This window comes from Colossoma macropomum, unplaced genomic scaffold, assembly GCF_904425465.1.
Source record: "Colossoma macropomum unplaced genomic scaffold, Colossoma_macropomum, whole genome shotgun sequence".
NCBI lineage: Eukaryota > Metazoa > Chordata > Actinopteri > Characiformes > Serrasalmidae > Colossoma > Colossoma macropomum.
Genome location: NW_023494784.1, coordinates 19,443,076 through 19,468,373, shown reverse-complemented (window position 1 = coordinate 19,468,373; position 25,298 = coordinate 19,443,076).

The window sequence follows — 25,298 nt, the reverse complement described above, 5'->3', positions numbered from 1 at the left end:
AAATGTTTTAGCACAGACAGGTCACTCCCCTCTTTTTCATTTCTTGCAGCTGGCAGAAATAGAGAGATGAGATTGTAGAGATGAGATAAATCGCTACCTTTCTGCTTCTTGGCAGGTGGTCCTCTCTAAAATGTATATAATTAAAGTGCATAGAACAAACAGCCATTATTTAGTTGTCAGAGCATCATTTCACAGAGTGTGTAAAGAGAGGGAGAGAGAAAGAGAGAGAGATAGAGCATAAGAGCAAAAAAGCAAGTGCTAGATCCCTTTTGGAGCTGAGCTTTAGATCAATGGGTTTTTATTAACTCTTTGCTCACGTGCAACTGTGCAACAGTCAGAGTTGGCCTTTGATTATAGTGATACTGCATGAATAAGTCAAGTCAAACCTTACTGACATTGCTTCTCATCACAGGTGCTGTGAGAGAGAGACCACCAGATCATTTTTTTTTTCAGAATATAAGAAGTGAAACAATTGGAATTCACTTGTGATTCACTGTACATTCATTATCATTCATTAAACATGGCTGGAAGTAAATGATAAAGCAATGTTATTCCCTGTCCTGTCTTCTCTGAACTTATTTAGAACCAGCAACTACATATAAACCACACACTGTATATCCATTTTTATTATTAAATGAAAACATTGTAATAGTAAAATTCTGATCTGCTCTAAGGGGATGTTTTAATTTTAGAATCAATCAACATCAACAAACAAATTATTTACAGCTAAATGAAGAGCTAAATTTCACCAAGAGGAATCAGACTTCTGAACAGAACAACTGAGAAAAACCCTCACATTACTGCCAAAGAATTGCAGTTTGCCTTGATGAAGACAGGAACTAAAAAAAGCATTTATGGGAAGTTGTGAAGTGTAAAGGTTGTGCGAAATATTGACTTTGAGGGTTGAATTATTTTGCACTTGGACATTTTTGGAGAAAAAGATTTTTCTTTTCAACAATTAACAGTAAACTCACCATTATGTTCTCAAAATTGCTTGAACTTGTAGTAATAAATCTTCTTTGAATGTTAACTAAATCCTCGGTTTGTAGATTTTATTCATATTACCAAACTGCCTTGCACTTTGAGGGGGATTGAATAATTTTCAGCGCAACTGCAACTGTACAAATGGCTATTGTACATGTAAAATTCAACAGTATAAACAGTAAGCTTCCTGGTCTTAGTGCAAGCAATGTGTAGAAAGGAAAACATGTTGTGAATATGAAGTAAAATAAGGTGTAGGCCTGATATAAAATGACTAGATAAAGTAAGTAGTAAAGTGCAGTGGATAAAAAAGAGAAGTGAGTTTGAGGTAGTAATCAAGTCTGAATAACTAAAAGTAAACCAATAATTTCAACATTTTTCATACAAGGTGGGCTCCTACTAATGTGCGATTGTGAAATCCTCTTTTACAGGCAAATTCATTAGCTCTGTAGGGAAGGGCAGGACACAATGCATTTAGTTTTTTGCTAAATTGTTTTGAAAGTATTTCAGCAAAGTGAATAATATTTTTATAAAGCAACACACGCATCACTGCTGCAAATGAGATGTTATACTTTGTGTCCAATTCCAATTATGGCCACTTCAGGAGGGGTTGACTGTAACAGATGGAGGGGCTAGTTGTAACAGTTGCTAAAAAGTCTGATAAAGTGATTCAAAACAGTTCTATGTTGTTTGAACCAGACATGCTTTCCAATCTAAGTACATAAAAATAAATAAACATATCATCAAAATAAATATGATAAGGTTATATCACACACATACACGCACACACACACACACACGCACACACACACAAACTCCTCCTGGGTCACAGGGAGGTTCTGCAGCCTATCCCAGCAGTCAACGGGAGGAACATAGGATACACCCTGGACAGGCCACCAGTCCATCACAGGGCAGAAACACAGACACATACATCCACACACACTTTTACAACAAGGGCCAATTTATCAACTCCAAGCAGATATGAGAGATGGAAGAGAAGATGCAACCTCCACACAGAAAGGACCCTGGTGGCCTGGCCGGGGAATCGAACCCAGGCTCCTTTTGCTGTGGTATCAGGTATCACATGTAGCACATTTATTTACATGACATCTGTACATTATTGATGAATCTGTGCATTAGAAAACTTCAACACAAAAATCAACTTTTGAATTTATATGGGAGGATACAGACTGTGTTAAAACTCCACCATGTGGGAGCTGTACTTTAGCTAAACTGGCTATCACTGTGAATAGTTTACATGCCACAAAATGGTGCTTAATAAGTCACCAAGAGGTGATTAAAATAATACAGTTGTGAACAACTCTCTAATCTAAAAATGTAATGAAAAAAAGTTATTTTATAGTATTAAAACAGTTTTCATGGTGGAATCTGGAGAAATATCCTTTCGATTGCTGTCAAAATTGGGAGATGAGGTTGCTATGGGAATACAAGAATACTGTTTAACTACATAAAATATACATGTTGCATTTTAACCCGTGTTTGTGCCCCGCACTCCCCTATATCTCCCTCTGATTCTGGACCAGATTACAGCTGGTTTGAGAATATCTGGATAGAATCTATTAAGGTATCCAAATGATGGTATCTAAACAAATTCCTGCTTTATTGCTGGTTTAGTCCTACCACCTTCATATGCTCTTGGTCAATCCTGCGGAACGTTGTTATTGGGAGATATAGAGGACATTCTAGAATGCAGTGTTTGCTTCCTCTTCACTGAATCTGGTGTCAACAGAGGCCTGTTCCCCCAGGCACAATCACCAACACACATGTGGATGTGCACAAACAGAGGAAACGATAATAACTAACCAAGCTTTACAATCCTATTATCCAGTCTTTGATTATTTGTCCAGGTTGGCACAAATTGCTAACCCCATGGGACAAATTAAAAAGTTCACAAGCACTTAAGCACTCGGAAAATGACGTTCTGATTTAACCGACTGTCTCCACGGAAACTGTTCAATCTTTTCTTTAAATGAACTAAGACCTTGTGTGCTTATGGTTTAGTGGAATGAATTACATGATTGTTGCCTTGAGTGGTGGCAAATGGCTGTAACTGATGATAGAATTGAAAGGATCACACATGATTATCATGCTGTGAATGTGTATTTTTGTCACAATGGTGACTATTCACACAAGTTTAGAAGGTGGACTGTCTGCTCATAAAGGTTAGTCACACAGTCGATGCTCTGCATAAACCCGTGATGTGGAGCAGCATAGCCTCTGTTAATGTTTGTTTTAAACAGACGTAAGTGGACATTTTCAATGTACAAATGCTCTCAGCAACCAAATATCATGACTGAATTGCTAACTAAAATGTTTGCTGCTCTGAAAATGCTTTTAACTTATTGTAGTTTTAAACTCATTGACTCTGCTAAAGGAAAAAATGTCCAGTGAGATTAAAGCTAATAGGAGAATGTCTGCTTTCATTCGAAAACATTTATTTTGTGACTAAATCTGAATGCACCTCCGTTGTTTTTGGTTTAAAAATAAGCCTGTTATTTTTCGTCCGGGCTCTACTTTTTTCTCTCAGTGAACCAGTGTTACAGGCAGAGACTCAGGAGAGTAGCAAGTTTATGTGTAACATATAAAAAGATGGGGCCGCAAGGGATGCGTCTGTCCATGCATGCTTAAACCGCTGTTTGTTTTTCTACATCACAGCATCAAATGACTTCAACATCGAAAAACTGCATTGCTCGTCCTCCTAAGTCGAATAACAGGTAAGCAGCTGCTCACTGAGGCAAAAGATATGTGATATATTTTTAAAGTGCTCAGGGGCCACAGGTCAGCGGGCCAGTTGAGTCTTACTGCTTAAATATGACAGGTAGTCATAGGTTGTGCTGGAAGACTACATACTTGACTGCAGCAGTTCTACAGAGCTAATAATTGATAACAGTGCTTTTTCCCTCTCACTACAATACTTTTTTAAAAAGATGTTTGAAAGCTGTCTGAAAAGTTCTAGAATGGAAAGCCATGCAATTACGTTTTTCTTTTTATTGAACATCTAACTAGCTGCTTTTTCACCAGCTGCATTTTATCACACCCTCTTTCTTAATAAACCAGTCAATAGGGAGTACAAGCCAATATTTATAAAACCAGAAAGAGTTGGGTTATATAGAGATGTTTTTGTGCAACATCACCACGAAGATGTGTGCGCAACTAGGGGGCAGAAAGCAACAGAAAGCGACACTCTTCACGAAAGAAAATAAGGAATTGTTGAGCAGTACACTGCACCAACTGCGGAGATGATGGTGAGAGAATGTTTAATATCCCAAGGGAATTCCATCCCTTTGCCAAAAACTGCATGGACCCAGGCCATCAAAAGGGCAGATTTATAGTCCCCCAATGCGAGTGGGTGGCCAGGTAAGACACCTTCCCTCAAAATCCAAAACTGATCCCGTGTCATAAAACTTTATCTCTTGCACATGATCACAAAGTACATAATTATATGCATCTAATGATTTGTATGCACACAGATTCCTTTCCTTTGCATAAACACTGGGTGTCTGTATGAGATAAATATATATATCGCACATATACACCTGTTTGGGGTCAGGAGCAGCATAGGGATCTGGTCATTTCTCATCATTACTGAGAACTAATTTGAGCTACCTAGGCTTCCAGTGTAATCTGTGGCAGCCATATGCTCACTATTCCAGACCTACTGTACAGTATGTTTACAGTAGCTGTCAATTTCAATTGTGCCAGGTCGTAAGGACATCTCGACATTAACAATTTTATATTGGCTTAGCTTAGCTAATGGTACCACCAAACTCCTGATATGGTCAATTAAGGAGAGGATAGACAAGCCCAACAAACAGCTAAACCGGGTAGGTTGGGCCAAATTCATAGGACATGTCAGCAAGCCACAAAGGTCTTTGTGATCTAAATAGCTCCTATTAGCTAAACATTTAGCAGATAGCAAAGTTAGTGGGGTGCCATAGAGATCTGATGAGTAGCCAATGCTGATAGTTAACTATTGTTAGCTAATGTTTTACATAATGTTATATTAATTTGCCAATACAACAAATACAAGACAAACAGATCCAACCCTGAAACTGCATTTTATTATCGAGTCAACAAGAATTTACAATGTGAAATCTATGTTGATTACAACAGTTGACTTGTGACTAGCTAGTGGTTTTGCCCCCTGGCTGCATGCGCACCCTGCAATGTTTGTAAATGGTAAACCCGTCTAAATTTACTTCTTCACCAGGGGAAAACGTGCTGTAGACATTCCACCACAAATCCATTTCCACATAGCATCTTACTCAGATGTAAGAAACCTATACCCTATGAAGTATTCAATAGCACATTGTGCATGGTTCTACAAACTCTGTCTATAGCAAGAGCCTGGGTCAGTATGAGAATTGATGCTAAGATGAATCTATCAGAATGCCAGTGCATGGAAAAGCAATATTTTTCAGCAAGCTCCTCAATCACTCTGCTGGAAATGGGGCTCAAAAAAAGCTCCTCACTTATATCAGCATGATCTCACAGATGTGTGTAATTCTGCCAGAAGTTCAGTCTTTAGGGGAGATTGAATATTCTGATAGTTCTCCTCTATATGTCCAGCTGGGTCTCAATTAGTAGTGGACAAAGTACTCCTTTACATGAGTGTAAGTAGAGATAGCTCTGGTAAAATATCATCCAAGTAAAATAAAAAAATCTTCAATTTATATGTTGACTTGATTTTAAGTTCAGAAGTGCTTTGAGTGTTAGATTATGTTTGCGAACAATTTCTATTAAAAATTTAATAGAATATGTTGATGAAAAATAGCTCCTGGAAACAAGTTACAATTTCATGTGCCAACATAACTCATGCATGCTGATGAAGACGAATGTTCCAGTTCATCACCAGCAATGCATTTCAGACGCAACACAATGGAAACAAGAGCAGACACCCATAGTACTGGTACACAGCCCAAACCTGCACAGGCAATGCAACATCACACTTGTCTGACACTCTTCTGAAGCTATATCTAGGATTCTTTCTTCTATCGGCGTGTTATTTTGGACATCAGCCAAACAATGCTGGCAGTAAAGGGCATTAATAATGTGCTAAGCCAGGTTTTTTGTTATAGTTATAACTAAGTGAGTCATGAAAGTTTGGATAGCATTGTAGGAAACGTTACTTCCTTTTACACTGGAGACTTGGGTTCAACTCCCTGATACAGCAGTAAAGCACTTGCTTTTCAATACCTTGGGAAACACTTCTCTGTCAGAAAAAAGGGTACTGTGAGTCAATGTAACTTAAAAATATATAATTTCAATAAAATATAGTACAAATGTGTTCCCTAACTAAAGGGACTGAAGACGTACCCCAGTGATATTTTAGCACCTTTTTTCTGAGAGTGCACATTTAGTTTTCTCTCAAAGATGATGACACTCTCGATAAGAGTGTTTGCAATATGCTGTAAACTCAAATAAAAGTCATTTATTTCATGTTGCAATCCAAAACATCACTGCATGGGCCTGCAACTGAGCCTTCATTAAGCCCCATCACCCCCTTGGTTACTGTTGCTATCAAAGGCATTGATGATACTGAAAACACTATAGTTGACAATTCAGCTTGTTATATTCTTAGCACTTTGGGATGTAATGATGTGTGAAATTCATGATAAAAATACAGCAACATGTATCGTAAGATAAATCTAACTTAGCTTTCACTCTTCTTTCTTTCCTTATTAATTTTTTGGACATTTTTTCCCCAAGAACACAAACATGCTTGTTGAAGGGATGACTGACACAAGCCATTTTTAGGAAGACATAAAATAAATAATAATAATATTAATATACAAAAGTGGCAAATGTGTTATTATGCTTTTTACCATAAATAAGCATTACCAGTTCATTTACAATCTGATCTTGTGTTTGCATATAAATTGGGGCTCTTACCCTCTGGCTGAAATGCTCTATATGCAGCACTGGTGCAAATCAGAAGCTATAAGCATCCTTGTGAAGTTTTGTTTTGCCTAATCAGAATCAGCACTTGGTGGTAACTGCTGCAACTTGTGTTTTTTTCTTCACATAAAAGTTAACATATTTGAGGTATTAGCACAGGCAGTTTAATCCTCATGCAATGTTTGCACACTGTCATCACTCAGTCTACCACCCTTCGCCCATCATTTATGCACTTGATTGGGAAACCGAAGTGTTCTCAAACAGCAGATGAACACAAGGAAACTTCACTTCTTTCAGCTAACGTTTACTGTCTCAGCTCACCATTTCAAACAGTTTGGCTAATCAACCATCCAAGGTAGACGAAGCTACAGTTAGCTAACCAAACAAGGTTTTTTTTCCTAGTTCTGAGAGCTGAGCAGTGGAACTGTTTTTACGTTGATGGTTATTAATTTTAGGAATATCATATACTGTGTTAAATAGAACTATAGAAATTTATTAAAGTTTTTTATTGCATGAGGGTGGCACGGTGGTGCAGTGGGTAGCGCTGTTGCCTCACAGCAAGAAGGGCCAAGGTTCGATTCCCAGCCGGTCGACTGGGGTCCTTTCTGTGTGGAGCAACATGCAATCAGGCTAATTGGACATGCTAAATTGCCCCAGGTGTGAATGTGTATGTCTGTCTGCCCGCCCTATGATGGACTGGCGACCTGTCCAGGGTGTATCCTGCCTTCCGCCCAAAGACAGCTGGGATAGGCTCCAGCACCCCACTGCAAGCCAGAAGGATAAGCAGTTTAGATGATGTATTTAGATTTATTGCATGAAAAGTAACTGCATTCGAGTCACATGGCTTATCATCTCGCAACTCCTGTATCAAAAAAAAACATGAATGTGTATCATCGCGCCCCTACTATTTTAAATCAATATATCCAAATTTTCTGAAAGGAGTAGACAATAATTGTCTACAGTCTGCATTAAAAGTTACATGAAAATCATTGCAATCTCTGCCTAAAAGCATTAAAAAGGATAAACACATGCCAAAAATGAGAAGCCTTCATATAGTGGTTAACTAACTTAGCCATATACCTGACAACAGATGTGCCTGTTCTGTTACACTCTGGTCTTCCACACCGTTTAATCCACATCCTATATCTCCCTTTCGGGTCTTCAGTTTAGAAAATAGTCAAGTCAAGTTTCACTCTCTTCCAGCTATTAGACCATCGCTGAGTATATGATTAAAAAATTCTTCCAACATTGCCAAGATTTCAGAATTACAGAATATTTTGTAGAGATGTCCAGGCCTAGTTACAGTTGCTGGGCTACAATTGGACAAGCACTATGATTAGTTTGCTTCAGTTTAAAAGTATTGCATCATACTTTACATACATCAGATCCAACTGTAACTTCTACATGTTTCTGCACTGTAAACTTAAATTAGTTGACTTAAAACTAACAAACTTATTGCTCCAAAAACTTGTTTTTCAACATGTTCCAGCTGAAACAACTTTACATTTTAGTTCTAGGTACTTTCTAATTTCAGTGATCCAAACTTCATCAACGAGTAAGATAAACTCAAAGAGCCCAGCAATTTAAATGCTTTCAGTTCAGCTGGCAGTTCTCTACCCTTTCGAGTTCTGCTTGATCATGATTTAAGTGGGCTAACTAGAAGCAGCCTAGATAGGCTAACGTCTCATTTAATTGTGCTTTGCTGCAAGTATTCATCTCTGTGCAATGCATTGGTAACAACTGTGAGACAACTCTAGTATTTTAAATGGACTGTTTCACACAATAAAGAACAAATGGCAGCAGCTACATATGGTCTTATCCTTTTCTTCATGTCGTAATGAAGAATTGGAGAAGATAATCACCTACAACGATCAGGCATAACATTATGACCATATTATGAACATATATCCTTGTTTTTATGCTCATTGTCCATTTTATCAGCTCCACTTACTATATAGGTGCACTTTGTAGTTCTACAATTACAAACTGTAGTCCATCTGTTTCTCTGCATACTTTGTTAGCCCCCCTTTACCCTGTTCTTCAATGGTCAGGACCCCCACGGACCCTCACAGAGCAGGTAATATTTGGGTGGTGGATCATTCTCAGCACTGCAGTAACACTGATGTGGTGGTGGTGTGTTAGTGTGTGTTGTGCTGGTATGAGTGGATCAGACACAGCAGTGCTGCTGGAGATTTTAAACACTGTGTCCACTTACTGTCCACTCTATTAGACACTCCTACCTTGTCAGTCCACCTTGTAGATGTAAAGTCAGAGAGGATAGCTCATCTGCTGCACAGTTTGTGTTGGTCATCCTCTAGTCCTTCATCAGTGGTCACAGGACGCTTGTTATGCCTGATCGGTGCATTTCTGAGGATTTTGATGGCTTTCTTTGCCATTCTGTTCTGAAACTGTGTTGGGTTGATATTATGCATCCAAACTTAACATTCTAGCATAAGAATATGCTACGACACAACAGTAACATTGAACTAATGAAAAATTAAGAGCAACTTAACAGAAACCAGCAAATCTGCTAAGAATGCTGGGAAGCTTTTTGAGCAAAAGACTCTTCGGTCTGTAGGACTTATCTAAATTAATTGATCTTAAGTTACTAAGGATACAATAAGTAGTATGAGTTTAACAGAGAAAAGTAAACCAAAACAAATTAAGCTACTGCAGTTATTATATAGTATATGTTCATTTGCTCTTTGTGGACGGTCCATTGTACTACCATATTCATACTACAATGCCCAGAAACCTGACTTTTCCCTACACTTCGAATAAAGGGAATAAGTGAAAACAGCTTTGTTTGGGAGCCTAATTTGTTTCTCCTAATTAGCTTCTCCCACCCTCCCCCTTCTCTCTCTGAATACCTTGTCCTCATCTTAATGAGTTAGATGTGTGAGTTAGACAGTGATGCATTATGGGGCTGGGGGGTTCTCAGCGTATAAAGCAATACAATGGAAGTGTGCTGTTAGTACCATTAGCGTTGTTTCAGACATGGCGAGAGCTGCATGCTAAGAGAGAAGTGTCTCCAGTGCACACTTGGCCACAGCTGAAAGGGATGATCGATCATTTTGAGCATCCGCTGCCTACTAACGCCCAGCAGCCACAATGTATCCCCTCTGCCTGTCAATAAAGACCTCAGTGAATACCTACTGTATGTCTCTAATAAGGTAAAGCAAGGCTTATTATTAGCACAATTCACTCTTACATAAAGCTTAAAATAATGACAGGTAGGAAGATTGACAGTAGGGGGGAGATGTACACAAGAACAGGCACCAACACACCCACACACCCTCACCCTCATACACCCACCACATACAGCTGTCTCCATTAAAAATCTATAACCACTTGATGAAATTGGAGGTCATAATGGAACCAATTATCACATCTACTGAGGCGTTTTCTTGAGTGCGCCTAAAACAGCATTCTCCTCTTCATCCCCCCCCACCCCCCACCCGCTTCCAAAAATGGATTCAAATGCGAGCCATCCGGACTTAATATTCCACTCCATACTAATTCCTCGTCCCTGTGTGAGTGCGCTCAAAAGTCACATACTTTCCTATTTGTGAGCCACTTTGAGCACAGCTACGAACAGATTATTTGCTTTTCTTTTCCATCAGCTTGAACACTTCTCACTGATAAGTATGCTTGAGCTGAAACATCATTAGGAAAAAGGTAAGATATTGAGGAGTACCATTATCATGATGTTCAATTCTAAAACGAGAGCATAACTGGAGGAATTTTATCAGCATCCAGACTACCTCCTGGGTCTAAAGAGAGGTAATTATAAAATTTTGAGTAAAATTGAAAGAAGACAAGGATTTTTCATCTTCTATTACTTTTCTGTAGTGCAACTATAAGAAAGAGCTGTCTCGCCTGTGATAGCATCTCAGCATACACAAACATATCAAGAACGTAAATAGTAATGATGAGTTAATTACTGGCCTCATCAGTCCCTTTCACTTTTGTCTCCTTGCATCATCATCATCACCACCACAGTCATTGGTCACCACCATCATCATCATCATCTTTTGTTCCTTCTGCTTCATTATCAGCGTTGCAGTCATTGTCATCATCATCGCCACCATCATCATCTTTTTCATCACTGTTGTAATGATCAGCATAATCATCAAATCATCACCACCTTCTTGTTCTTCATCTTCATTACCATTGCCATCATCTTCATCCTTTTTATCACCATTATTGACATCAGTATCATTATTTATGTTGTCATTGTCACCATTGTCATCTTCATCATCACTTTTATCATTGTTGTCGGAATTGACATCATTATGATTATGTAGAAGAAGATCAATGACAATAATCTTCCTCTGTTTCTTTTCTTCTAAAGTGCATGGAGAGTAACAAATATCACTGCCAGCTTTAGTTCTTTAAATGCAAGTCTTCCAGATTAGTACTTTGATGTATGTGTAGTCCTGGGATAATCAAGTTGGATGGTAATTCATGCTCATCCATTTTATTGTTCTTACACTTTTCCTCCCAAGTAAATTAATTTTCACCCCTGGGTCACAGTAAATCATCAATGTTCCAGAAAGGGATGTTCACCAAGTGCACTTTGTTAAGTTGTGACCATGAAGAATGTATTATTGATCTTCGCCTCACTTCTTCAATATGCACTTCTCCAAAAAAAAAAAAAAATCTTCTGTCTCTACATAAATCATGAAGGACACTGTTACTTGGTCATGTTGCTGCATACAAAGAAGGGAATTTTATGAGCATGTCAACATGTCATGAATCATTCCAGTAGCAATGATGTAGGCACCTTTTCTAAGACAGTCTAGAGCAACAGTTCCATCCCTGGTCCTGGAGTACCACCTGCCCTGCACATTTCATCGTTTCCCCTGTTCCCAAGTACACCCACTTCAAGTCATGAAGGACTTGTTAATGATTAGTTGGATCAGGTATGTTGGTAGCATGGGAAACACTAAAATGAGCTGGGCAGGGGGCATCCTAAGAACAAGGTTGCAACCCCATGGTCTAGAATGTGGTGAGAGAAGTCAACTTGTATGTAGAATAAGAGGGAGTGGCTTATCTTTATGTTAAACATATGTTCCTTAATAGGATCATTTCTTTTGGAGATTATGGCAACACCATAACATTATACTCTTCAAAATAATGATGCCAAAAGGGTTCTTTGGAGCAGTGCCACCTAAAGAAACTTGCAATGGCACATTCTTTAAAAAACTCAGTTGAAGCTAATGTTCTTTGAGGTAGCAAGTGGTTCTTCTATGCTAGTGTCCCAAAGAAGAGCAGAAATACACAATGATGTCTAAAATGTCTCCATTTTATTCATTTTACTGCATTTGTAACCATCTAAACACAAGTGTTACATTTCTCTGCAATAATCCAGGTAAATTTACCTAGTTTCTACCGTTTATAAAGTTTTATAAAGTTTATAATATGCATTTTTTTTTTAATAATATACAGTTTTACCACTGGTTTTGCCAGATGTAGGCACTGCCCAACAATTTTGATGCATCCCTATTTAAGGAGTCCATAGGATCATTACGAAAACAAACTTTATTATATTGTAACTGTATTATTCTCATCGCTAAGCACCGTCATCCTAGATAATTGATCCTGCTGCAGCACTCTACCTGCCTTTGATTGGGAAATGCTAAATGCTGAGATCTGGTTTGGCTGAGTCTGATTAGAACATTTCCCATCAGACTGTACACAAACTAAAGCTGCCCTGTCTGGGATTGAAGGTTTTATGGGTTGTGGATAGGGTTCAGACCTCCATCCTGGGGTAGTTACATCTCATGCTGAGGCAGGAAGACTGTGAGGAGGATAGAGGAAATAATCATTTCCACTATCACCCCTTATTGCCCTCCATGACCAATGTATGGCACCAATAATAACACTTATTTCTGGTATGTCAAAACACAAAAGCATGTCGCAAAGAGATTGATGACTGTCAAATCAATGTCAGGAAGTGCATGAGCTTGATTCCATGGGGAATAAACTACATCTTACGCACACAACACTTTTCCTTACCCACATGCATATTGGCTGGCACAAATCCACTACAGTGAAGCATCTAAAACTATACTTCCGTTCCTTAATGTCAATTCTTAGACGGAGTGCTTTTGTTGGAGATTGCATTAATTGAATTCTGCTCTTCTTGGCAGCCCCTCCAGCTATTCTTTCATGGACATTGAAAGAAGACTAAGTGTTGGCTTCCCCATCTACCCCTGTTCTTCTTTCACGACTAGCACAATGGATGTCTATGTGCTTTCAGTCCAAGTGGCTGTCACAGAATGAGAATTTATGTCAGAGGAATGGAAGAGAATTCTCCATGTGTTTTCATTACCCATTACCCTGCAGCCCCCCTCCCTAACCCACCCTGCCACGCTCTCTCTGACTGTCTTTTCATTTGTGATATGAGGGACCGCTCTGAGCGTCAGAATGCAAAAGAAACAAATGCTATCGGCCTGTATGCAGGGAATAAGATAAGCACTGTGCGAGAATGCAGCTGAGCAGATGAAAGGTCATTCCTACTAGAGCTTCGGAAGAGAATCCACAGAGACGAAGGTCAGCCAAATTGAAGGTCTCATTCTTTTCACAGGATGATATCTGAACTGTCTCTTTAATTCGCCGGATTCAATCTGGCCCTGTCCTTTATCAATACAGAGCATCTCTTTGGAGTCAAATTCAAAAGGAGCTAAAATAAAGGCCAGTCGCAGAAGTGCTTGATGCAGAAGGCTTCCTATATGAGGGTCAATGAAAGCACAGTATATACACAGACTTTGAAATATTAATGTTTTTACTGCGCAGTCGCTCGAAATTAGTCGGGGCCTTGGCTGTTATATCTCATTTCCACAGTCATCCTACCATGCATGCTTTTTTCTTTTCAGTTGCTTACCCATTCAATGCTTTCCTTTGCTTCCGCATTCACCAGTGCCTTCTCTTTGATCAGCATGCTCTTCTCCTTTCCTCTTACTGCACAGCTCTTCTTCTCCAGTCCTTCTTCTCTGCCTTCACCTCCTGCCCCCCCCACCCCCCACCCCTCCCCTCAGTCCTCTGTCCTTTCCCCCTTGGGCCATCTGTCTCTTTCACTCTTTAACTCATGAGCCTGCAGAAGAGGCAGCCATCAATCAGAGCTGAGCAGGCCTCATCATCTCAGAGCATCAAGGGTAATAAACAATTAATTGTGAGCCGTGAAGATGTGAGGCTCCAGGGGAACAGCGGAGCCGTTGGAGCTGAGGACCTGCCTGCACTCTCACGTAACTACAGTGGACCGCTTGCCCTTTTCTCCACTTGTGCAGTCTGGCCATAACCCAGCCAGTCTCACCCCCAGTCTTTATAATCTCTTTGGTTCTTTGATGCTAACAGGAAGGACCTGAAATTAATTTTTTCAAAATGGGGGGTGGGGGTGGGGTGGGGGGTTACTACTTGTGAGCTTAACTAAAGTCTTAACTTGTCCTGTTATTTTTTTATTTTTATTTTTTGGAAAGTATTTGAAAGAAGGACACTTCATCTCTTTCATTAATTTAACCAGATGACCAAATTTTGAATTGGCCAATTCGTGTTCTGCTATAAAGTAGGTGGTTTTGAGAAGCCCCTTCGTTTCCTCCTCGCAATGTTCAGGCCCTGAACAGGGTGACTGAATTTGTGAAGGAGGACAGCTTCATGCATTTACTTACATGGCAAAGATTGGTTGCTGAATATTGTGTCCATCTTTTTCATTTTCTTACTTACTTAACTGCCACGCATAACTTTTATTTTATTCTTTTGGCCAAGACCAACTGACTTCATAGACTTTAAGAACAATGTAACAAGTAGCACACATGTATCACTAATCATTGCTCTCCTCTTTTTTCCATCAGGCTTATCAGATTGGAGCTTCTCACATTCCTGTATTCTTGTTGAAGATCAGTATCTTTGTTTAAAAATCAGATCAAATTCAAATGTCGGAGCTCCTCCTTAACATTACAGTACTTGCCACTGTAAGCAGAGCATGGCTAAAACAGGCTCTCTGATTAAACCATTAAATAGCCTAACATCAGCAATTTCTCATTAACATATTACATAGAAAACTGTTGGCAGCATTTAAATATATAATATTAGAGGGACCTTTTGGTCCAGTCTTCTTTGATGATATAAGACACATGAACAGGCTTCCAGCAGCTGCAGGAAAGTTGCATCTAAAGTGCAAAATACTCATCATTATTTCAGACATGCATTGCTCCTGAGTTGTCGAAGGTGAGCTAGAACTGAAAATGTTTTTAGAATTTTAACTTTGAATTTTTATTTTTACTACACTGTCCAGTAACACATGACCAAATGCTCCCTTATCTAGACACCCTTTTAAACAAAGTCTGACAGTATGCAGAGGTTTAGGGTCTCATCTCAACAGCTTTACCTCACGGATATCTGATGGGCAAACTGTTGCTGCAGTTGATGATGGAGAGCTGCTGTTTTCCTTGTACTCCAGCTTGGCACAAGGCACGGGACAATAACCCATCACACCAAATTCATCTTAAAAGGACACATCTTACAGTGCTCTATTTTCATCCTTTGGGTTGCACTTATGATATTTGTGTTTGTTATTTTTCTTTTGTTACTGTGCTTTTATGACAGAGTATTGTGCAAAAGCCAGAGACTGACCTTTCACTAATTTAATTTCCAGTCACAACAGCCATTAAATACAAGTTTTTCAGTTCACATTGCACAGTAGCATGTACAACTAAATTTAATATCAAATGCAATTTTTCTTCTTTTTTGTTTATTTCCTTTTCTCAGTGGCAGCTTCTTAACAGCTACAGCTCCTTTCAGACTCATAGACCCAAACCCATTTGCCCATATTACTTAGCCCTAACCCCTCTGTTTTGCGCATTCATGTCTAGAGGTAGGGTGTCCCGATTTTTGTTGAGATACAGGAGTAGGGCAAAGTGTTAGGGCTACATGGCCCTCCAAACAGAGGTTTTTCAGAGGCACACTCCAAACGGAGTGTTATGAGAAAAAATGAAAAGCAGGCAAGATGACTGCGCAAGCGACCAAAGAAACCCACAAATGTGAGTATTTTCTATATTAAAAATTACGATAACCATTGGATTATCTTAGTTTAATGTTGTTTTTATGTATTATGGTGCTTTTCTTATAACAAGCATAAAAAAATCATTAGTAGTATACTGATGTTTGGGTAGCTAGCTAGCTAAATTTCCCATTCCACCTTAAAGCCATTTAAGATGGAATGGGAAAATTCCAACAAGAAGCTAGCAAACAGCTGACTTCAGTATTGTTCTTTGTTTGAGTATTGTTCCATTTCGTAGGGGAAGATTTCATCCACTACCTCTTGTACCTCAGTTACAGGGGTAGGGGTAAAAATAAGAAATGAGATTGGGTCATAGTGTTGAGTTGTCTTCTCACAGTGGAAAGATGGATAGAAACACCTGTGGATTTTTTCAGATCTAAAACAAGAGTGGAGCTTTTTTCCCTCTCCCTCTCTCAAAGCTTTGAGTGCTGTTTTTCTGATGGTGACAGTTTTGGTGGTCTACCAGGTCTTGCATGGTTATTAGGGGGCCCATTTCCATTGTATCTTTAAATAATATGTAAACTTGAGTTTTGGGAGCTTCTGTTTTTTTACTTATGATAGTGGATTACTGTGTATCTATTCTGTTTAGAAAGATCTGCTTTAGTCATTTTAGTTGCACAAGAAATTTGCAAGGCAGCTAAGATGTGTTTGGGTAGTTGCTTGGAGCATTCTGGCCACCCCAGTTAAACAAAATGAGACAGTCAGCCATCATCAATGAGGCAATCACCAGAGAAAAGTGGTCTAGTCTGCCCTGGTTGAACGGTTATGTTTATGGCGAAATTTGCCATCATGGCAATCACCAATCAGCTGTAAGAGTCTGATCACACTGCAGTCAATAATCTGTGTAGCTTGCCGTGATAAACTACTTTCCTGTGCAGACAGGCGAGAACTCTGGTCAAAAGCTTAATGAGGCAGCAAACATTGATTTTTTACATTAGGAAAAACAGTTAAAAGCAGCTAAATACATTTCTACATCAAGTACACTTTTGCTTTGTTAACATGCTTTGTGTGGATTATAGACCGAAGATTTCACTCAGTACACATTTCTAAATGTTGTGTATTTTTAGCAGTGCTGCTTTGTGAGCTATACAGTATATGAAGTAGGCAAAATCAGATGTGCTAACTATTCAGAATGACTGAACTATAATCATTTGACATGACGTAAGAAATTTTTACAGCTAAGTATGTTCCCTCAAAGGGAGTCCAGTGCTAAGTTGAATACATCCATACTAAAAGTTAGCTTGTCACCCAGCCAAAGATTGTTCTCTTGTAAGGTCACCTCACACTCTGCTGTCTGGCCAGCTTTAACATTAGGCTTATCAGTAACCTGTAGAGAGGGCAGCTTCAATCGGTTATGGTAGATTTAATGTCTTGTTTTAATTTTTCCATATGTTAAACTCTGCAAAAAAATAAATAAATAAATAAATATATAGAAATAGTGTACTAAAAAAGGCCAGATTTAAGTTTATTCTCTGTATAGGATGTTATTTTTTACTTAGAAAATTAGGCATCTAATTTGACTAGGGGTGTCAAAACTTTTGCAAACAACTGGATGTAAATGATATATATATATATATATATATATATATATATATATATATATATATCTGTTCTGATTGACTGTTCTGCATGTGCCTCATTCAAAAAGCAGCCTGGACTGAAACACTCTTATAACTTCTGTGTGAATGGGCAGGGCTAGACTGTTGTAGACTAAATAGGTGGAAACAAATAAATGTGTTGGTTTTCATGACATCACAAAAACGTCTAATTCAAAACAGGCCGTTGTTGCAGTTAGCTTTTATATATGGATCATATGGACTTGGAGTAAATAATGCGTTTTGAGACATTAACTGCATAAAAACTCTGGCTGTGAAAAGGTTCTAAATTTGCCTGTCCAAGGGTCTAAAGCAGCCTGACCACGAGCTGATTATCAAACTGAAGTCGTCCATGAATCTTGCATAACTGGCATTCACAGCATGGGAAACACTTATGGCTCTTCTGCTTGGCCTCTCTCTGTAGGACTCATGTCTGAGCTTCCATTTGGACACACTGCTAATTGCTGAGGTTTTAGAGCTATGTCCCCCTCGCTGGGACCCACAGGACCTTTGGCCTTTCACACTGTCTGAGAATGGCACTGAGAGATGGGTTTGGGCAGAAATTAAGAGCATTAGCAGCAGTACACCAGGCTAGGCTATGACCTCCCAATACAGAAACACAGAGGGAGACATTTTTAGCCTCATCACTCCATGCAGAGGAATTAGCCCATGCCTCTGGAAGCATCTCACTGACAACCCTAATTTAGCAAATCCGCCTTAAGTACATTAAAGCCATGTATTAAAGAAGGCAACATCTGCATCAGTGTTAATTGCACATCAGGGGGATCAAATACTGCGATGGCTGATGGACAATGAAGTTGAGAAGGACAGGTTCATGTCGTCTAGGAATTTAAAGCAGCTTATTTAACCATAGAACTCTAGCAGTTGTGAGATGTACTCTTTCTGTGATAAACAGTGGACTGGTCTGTGTTGATACAGTTTTACTTCTGCATAGCCTACATAATGTAGATTTATAAATATAAGCTATCTAAGGTTTACCCTTGTTTTGATTGTTTTAATTTCTAGAAAGAAAAGTTCTATAGTGTCTTAACATAGCATATCACCACATGACCTTCGCATGACCTAATTATCTGTAATACCGCATGAGAGACACCTACAGCTCTTCTGCTTGGCCTCTTTCTGTAGGACTGCATGTCTTCCATTGGACACACTGCCCATCCAACATGTAAGTTTCCATGTCGGATTAAATTAGCTTTTTTTGCTCTAGGACACTAGAGGTGGATTACATTGCTTAAGAAGGTGTGCCAAAGATCCTGATGCCTGAAATTGGAGAAACTGTGGAATGCCATTGTTTTGGTCTAAAAATTCAATGGATTCTTTCCACACACATGCATTGAGTGATATTTCAGGCTTAAACAAATGAGTAAGTTTATTTTTATTTTCTGTTTTGGAACCAAAATAAAGTTTTCTTTAGTAATTTATTTTGAAAACATTGGCACAGCATTGGCAATATCAACAACCTTGGCATCCCATTATTAATATTTAGTTAATCCTCCCCTGGCAAGAATAACAGCACTGAGCTGCTTTCTGTAATGCTTAACAAGGTTGGAGGGCACTTGTTGAGGGATCTTGGACCCCTCTTCCACGCACAAAATTTACACTTCCTTGATATTGTGGCTTCTGCCGCGGGCCACTATCCTATAAGGAGCTTAGCAGGGTGTGGCCATGAGTAGAGGATCTAGAAAAGGAGTGACAAAGGGTGACATGTTAATGTGGCACCTGGGGTTGGGGGGGGCTACTACGTGTATTTGTCAGCTGCTGTATGTCTAAGAGTCTGTATGTCTAAGTCCATTTGCAGGACTATATCTTTTTATGTAGCTCAGATCTGTTTAGTACAGATTTACCAGTAAAACAGTGGTTTTTAAACTACGTCTCGTGATTTCTCACAACCAGTGGGCTTGTGGGTAAATGATTTTTTTTTTTTTTTACATTGTCCACATTTTTGGAGTATAGACATAGTATTGCATCATATTTAAGAGCTGCAGAATTGGTGTGGCAAGTGGGATGGCAAGTGCCATCGAGGGGTTGGAGGCTGCCACCCCTCGCCACCCCGTAGATCTACCTCCCAGCGGTCACGCAAAGGGGCTCTCAGGGTTTTAGCCCAACAGATTTTGGGCTAAAATCTCCTGGTATTTAGTGAAATTCATTATGCCTTTGATATTCACAAGAGCCTGTGGGCCACTAGCAGCAAAACAGTCCCAAAGAGTCAATGATCCACCACCATATTTGATAGCGGATACTTTTCACTGTATGCAGTCTCTTTTTTTTTTCTTTTACCAAATGTGTGCTTGACCAAGTTCAGTTTTGGTCTCGTCTGATCACATTACACATCCATTTGTAGTTCTAATTACATTTCATTTTTAAGTTTGGGTGCTGCATAAACATCTTCATGTATGACAAAGGCATTTTACATGTGTGTAATAATATATTTATACCCTTTTATACCCCTGATTAACAGACAATTTCCTAGAGCCCCTAGAGACTTCAAAGTTGCAGATATCTCTAGTTTTACTTCAAATATTCTTTAGCGGTGCCAATAATTCTCAAAATAAAACAATGCTAGTAGGAATGATTCCTACTACATGAATAGTAAACATTTTCTTCCAACACCTTGAGAAACATTTCAATCATTATATTTATTGTTTATTTTTTATGATTGTTTTTGTCTAGTTTCTTGAGGGGTGCCAATAATTCTGGAGTCGACTGTATGAGTTACATTTCCTCCCTTCCGTAATATCATTTCACATCTTTAGATATCTTGGCATTGGAGCTAATTAAGTTCCTAAGAGATGGAAAATCATGACATTTGCAAGAACATAAAATAAATAAAGAGATATGGCCTTGAAAATAGAGATAAAAACCTTTCTTTTGGCCTCAGGTTTCATAGAGTCCATATTCAGTCAGGTTAAAATGATGCATCATCTCTGGATTCTACTTAAAATAGCTTATTTGAATCATGGGAGATACACCTGGCCATGAGTCACCATATAAGTGAGTTGACATCCCTCCCCCCCGCCCCATTACATTTTTCTTAACGCTGTGGGAAGAAATAGAAGAAAATGCCAAAGGCTTCAACGACTAAACTGGCCATTTCATATTCAAATTAGATATAGTATATACATTTTAAACTGCAAAACTTTTCTCTGCACTGACATCTATTTGTAGTGATAAATGGTTTGTTCTGTGACCTGCATGTAATTTTAAACAGTAACTACTTTTGGTCTTTTGAAAGACAGTGGTAGAATTGTCAGACTTGTATCTCAGGCCTTTTGGAGAGGTGAAACCAAAGAATTTAAGTAGGTAAAAGTAAAAAAGTTGTTCAGTGTGGCATTGAAATTAGAAAGTTTTTTTGACATTGAAAAATGGTCTGAAAAGGAATCTCAACATGTCCCCTACAAAACTAGCAACTTGTCTTCCACATGATGTATCTATAATGCAATAAATTCATGATTCACAACATATATAGATTCTCTACTAAAGCTTAAATGTGTGTGTTTTGCAGTAGGAAGATGCCCTGCTTCAGCAAATCTAACCTGCATAACAGAAAAAAGCAGCCAAACAATTATAAATGGTTCATTGACTTCACAATGCGTTCAGATGGACCTCAATCTCTACCCTTATCCAATTGGTTTAAAATTGTTGGTCACTCATCCATCTCAGTTTAAAATGAACTTCAGAAAGAGCACAATATCTCTTATCATGCTGTCTTCAATGGCTCAGTGGCTGTTTTAACCGCAATTTAAAAGGACTGAAGTTGCTTATCTAGCTGCATCAGATGCTGGTAGCCAGCGCCTGTAGTTTCTATAAATGTCATTCTGTGGCTCAACATGAGCAACATCAAAACAAAGAGTAGCTTTTGCAACCCTGACTTCAAAAACATGAAAAAGAGTTGGCCTTCACAAGAGCCCAAAATCAACCTTTGAGAAAATGAAACCCGTATGCGTGTGTTGAAATAAACATTAAACAGTATCCAAACCTCTTTTGTAGACTAGAGATATGCTATCATTCTAAGATGGATAGCAGTGATGGTTGAAATCTTATCAGTTTAATCGTACTCCTGGTTTAGGTTTGTAGAGATGAGTTACAGAAATCAAGTTTTTTAGAGATAGATTAGGCCTAGTTCAAAAGTATATGGAAATGTCTGTAGACCACTATTGTAAAACAGTTTTTCTTAAAGGGGGCATACCATTTTAAAGCATAACAATCAAGCATATTAAATAACATCCTTGTTCATATAGTGTGGGATGGTGAAAATGACTGTTCACAGCTTTGTTCTTTGGTGTTACTGTCCACTGTAAATAAATGAACGGCATATCAAATTGTAGTAACATCTAGACTCACTTGTCATATTAACAAATTGTGCTATTTTATATACAGTAAGAATAGTAACACTTTATTTGAACCCTGCTACACAACATTAACACACACAGATGCCAAAAGCATGTACTTCTGGATCTCAAATGGTGCACTGGTCTTTTTGCAACTCCCAGAGGACTGATCAAACACTAATGCTAGCAGCCTAGCCTCTCCTCAAACCTGAGGACCACTGAATCATAAATACAGTGCCCTTCACAAATATTGGCACCTGTGGTAAACATGAGCAAAACCTCCTACGAGGTTTAGGTCAGGGGGCTGAGGTGGCCATAGCAAGACTTTAATTCTGTGGTCAGTAAACCATTTTTGTGTTGATTTTTAGGTGTGCTTTAGATCATTGTCCTGCTGGAAGATCCAAACTATGGCCCAGTCTAAGCTACCTGACTGAGGCAGTCAGGTTTTGAAATAATATCTGCTGTGATGTGTCCAAATAAATTGTCCAGGATTACTGGAGGAAAAACAGCCCCACAGTATCAAAGACCCACCACCATACTTCACAGTGGGGTTGAGGTTATTTTCTGCATGGCTACCTTCGTTTCCATGCCAAACTCACCTCTGGTGTTTGTTGCCAAAAACATCCACTGAAAGTTCCAGTATCTCACAAATTGTAGGAGCTTGGGTTTGTTGGTCCTTCTGGCAACCCCACCAAACCACATGAGGTCATATAGGTGGTGATATATAGGAGATTGTGGTTTGGAAGACGTTCTGACCCCAAGACCAAACTGATTACTGCAATTCTCCATCTGTGATCCTTGAAGATTCTTTGTCCACTTGAACCATCCTCCTCACTGTGTGCAGAGTCACTATAGAAATACATCCTCTTCCTGGCAGTTTCTCTTTCTGGATGTTAAATTAATTATACTTACATTCTCAGAGCTACACAGCCTTCTCTGGCATTAAACAATAAACAATATGTCCTTTACTTGTCAGGGCACTTACATACAGCTACAACACCCTATTCATTAATGCAGCTAAGGTCAGGTTTTTTTAAAAATAATAATAATTACAACCTTTTTGAAAGACAGGCATGATGAGAACCCATTTAAAATGTTCCACACACAGATGGAAGAGGAAGAGTGACTGATGAAAAAATTACCTTCTATCGCTCCGGTTTTGTGCCTGAAAGGTACAGGCAAGAGCATGATAATTAAACATAATCTCTATGTGGGAAAATGTCATTGTAATTGGTCGGCATGACTGCCAACACCTTCCTTTTTATTTGCTCATCATAGGTAATTGACTGTAATTACACTCAATAAAATTAAACTTTTAAATGATACTTTTAAGCCAAGATGTCAATTTCTCTACAAAGAGAATTTCAGAAAGGAACTCGTAAATCACGTTCCTTTGTGTGTGTATATGGTCGTGCATGTTTGTGTGTGTGCCTGTATGTCTGTCTACATTCTCTAAAAGAAACAGATAAAGACAGTGCCCTACAGTGCCGTCCACAATTACTGGCGTCCTTGGTAAAGAAGAAGGAAAAAAAAAAAAAGCATGGCTATAAAATTGTCTCTGCTGTTTATAAACTTTATCTTACACAAATAAACATGAGTGGAATCAGTGAACTAAAAATATGAAAATATTTATATACATAATATACATTATATGATAAAGCAATAAGCTACAAGAGGCTTCACTACTCCAATTTTATCATGGGAAGGGTGGTGTTAAACTCATCTGACTGAAACACAGACATTTGAAGCATGTAATCCATTCAAGTGATTTTACAGTGAATCATACAGTGAGTACTTTAGTTCAAGCCTGTGATATTAGTGATGGATATTAATGTTAGCTAGCTGACCCTCAGTTTAAACAAAACACAGACTCTTACTTTCAGTATACCCGGTGGTCCATGTGAGCAGAATCAGAGTCAAAGACTGTCATTAAGGATTTTTCATGCCGTGGCACAGTAAGAGAGTTCGATCATAGGTGTGCGTATATCATGGATTTTACAACTGCTTCAAACGCAGCTCAGCCAATCAGATTTTAGGACTGGAACTATCCGTTTTATAATACATATTATACTATACAGTCGTATAACAAAGTACCCCTGGCCAAATGAAGTCAGGTTGTGACAATAAGGCACGACATCCTCTACAGAGAACACACTTCAGCACATTTTAATACACAATGTTTATTTGCTGAATTTAATATACTGGGGGAAAATTATATAAAATGTGGCAAAAGTTATGGCACAGTTTATGTTTTATCATTTCACAAATTACTTGAAATTGTTCACTAAAATTTGCTGATAAATATCAGAATTACATTTGTTCTCTGTACAGGATGTGTTAACTTATTGTCACTTAGAAAATCAACAAAACATGTAATTTGACTGGGTTATTCAAACTTTTGCACACAACAGTAGAGTGTAGGGAGAGTGGAAAGTTGTTGCACCTATAGCAAAACGACTCTCCTCCATAAAGGTGCAAACACCCACCTGACAGTGAAGCAGAAGCCAATAATGTGGCAGAATCTTTGGGGTGACATCTGGAGTTGCCAATCAGATTTCAGAGGGCAGCCACTGGTCACCCGACCACCCTTTTAAAACTGTGCATGCCAGGAAAAGGACAAGTATATTTTCTCCTATGCACAGTTAGAAGCATTGTTTAAGAGGCAAAACTTTCTTCCCTGATAATAGTTCAACAGCTGCAGGAGTTTGCATTCCAAGGTCACCAATATTCCACCAAAAATTATTGACCAGAAGAAAGTCTCTGCTATTGTCAAACATAAACCAGCATGTCTGGAGTTCACTAAAGAGAGTTTTATGTTCAGATGAGACAAAACTAAAGTGTTGTAGCCAAAAAAAGAGAAAAAAAAAAGTGGGTCTGGCACAAACAATCAGAAAAGAACCTTCTGCTAGTATGTTGTGGTGGACCTGTAATATTGTGAACTGTTTTCATTAGGCAGTAAGAAACATGGCATCATACACTCCAAGTGCAGTGAGGTTTGAGTGACTGAGACTGGGTCATGGCTGGATCTTCCAACCAGACAATTATCCAGAGCCTACCTAAAAAATTCACCTACAAATGATTCATTGACCTAAATTCCGTTGAAAACCTGCAGGCTGAACTGAAGTGGACAATCCATGAGAGAGGAATATAGACTCTGGAATATAGAGGAATGATTTTAAGATATTTTGAATGAAGGAATAGAGACAGATCCTGCACAAAATTATTACTATCAAATGAATAAAATGACATTGCAATTAATCACATTTTTGTGCAGTTAATGGCAATTGAGTCTTATTTGCATAAATCTGACCATAAGGAAAGATTAAACATCTTGTGTGATGTAAGAGGACAAAGTGTCCATCAGTTCATACAAACCTGAAACAAGACAATCAC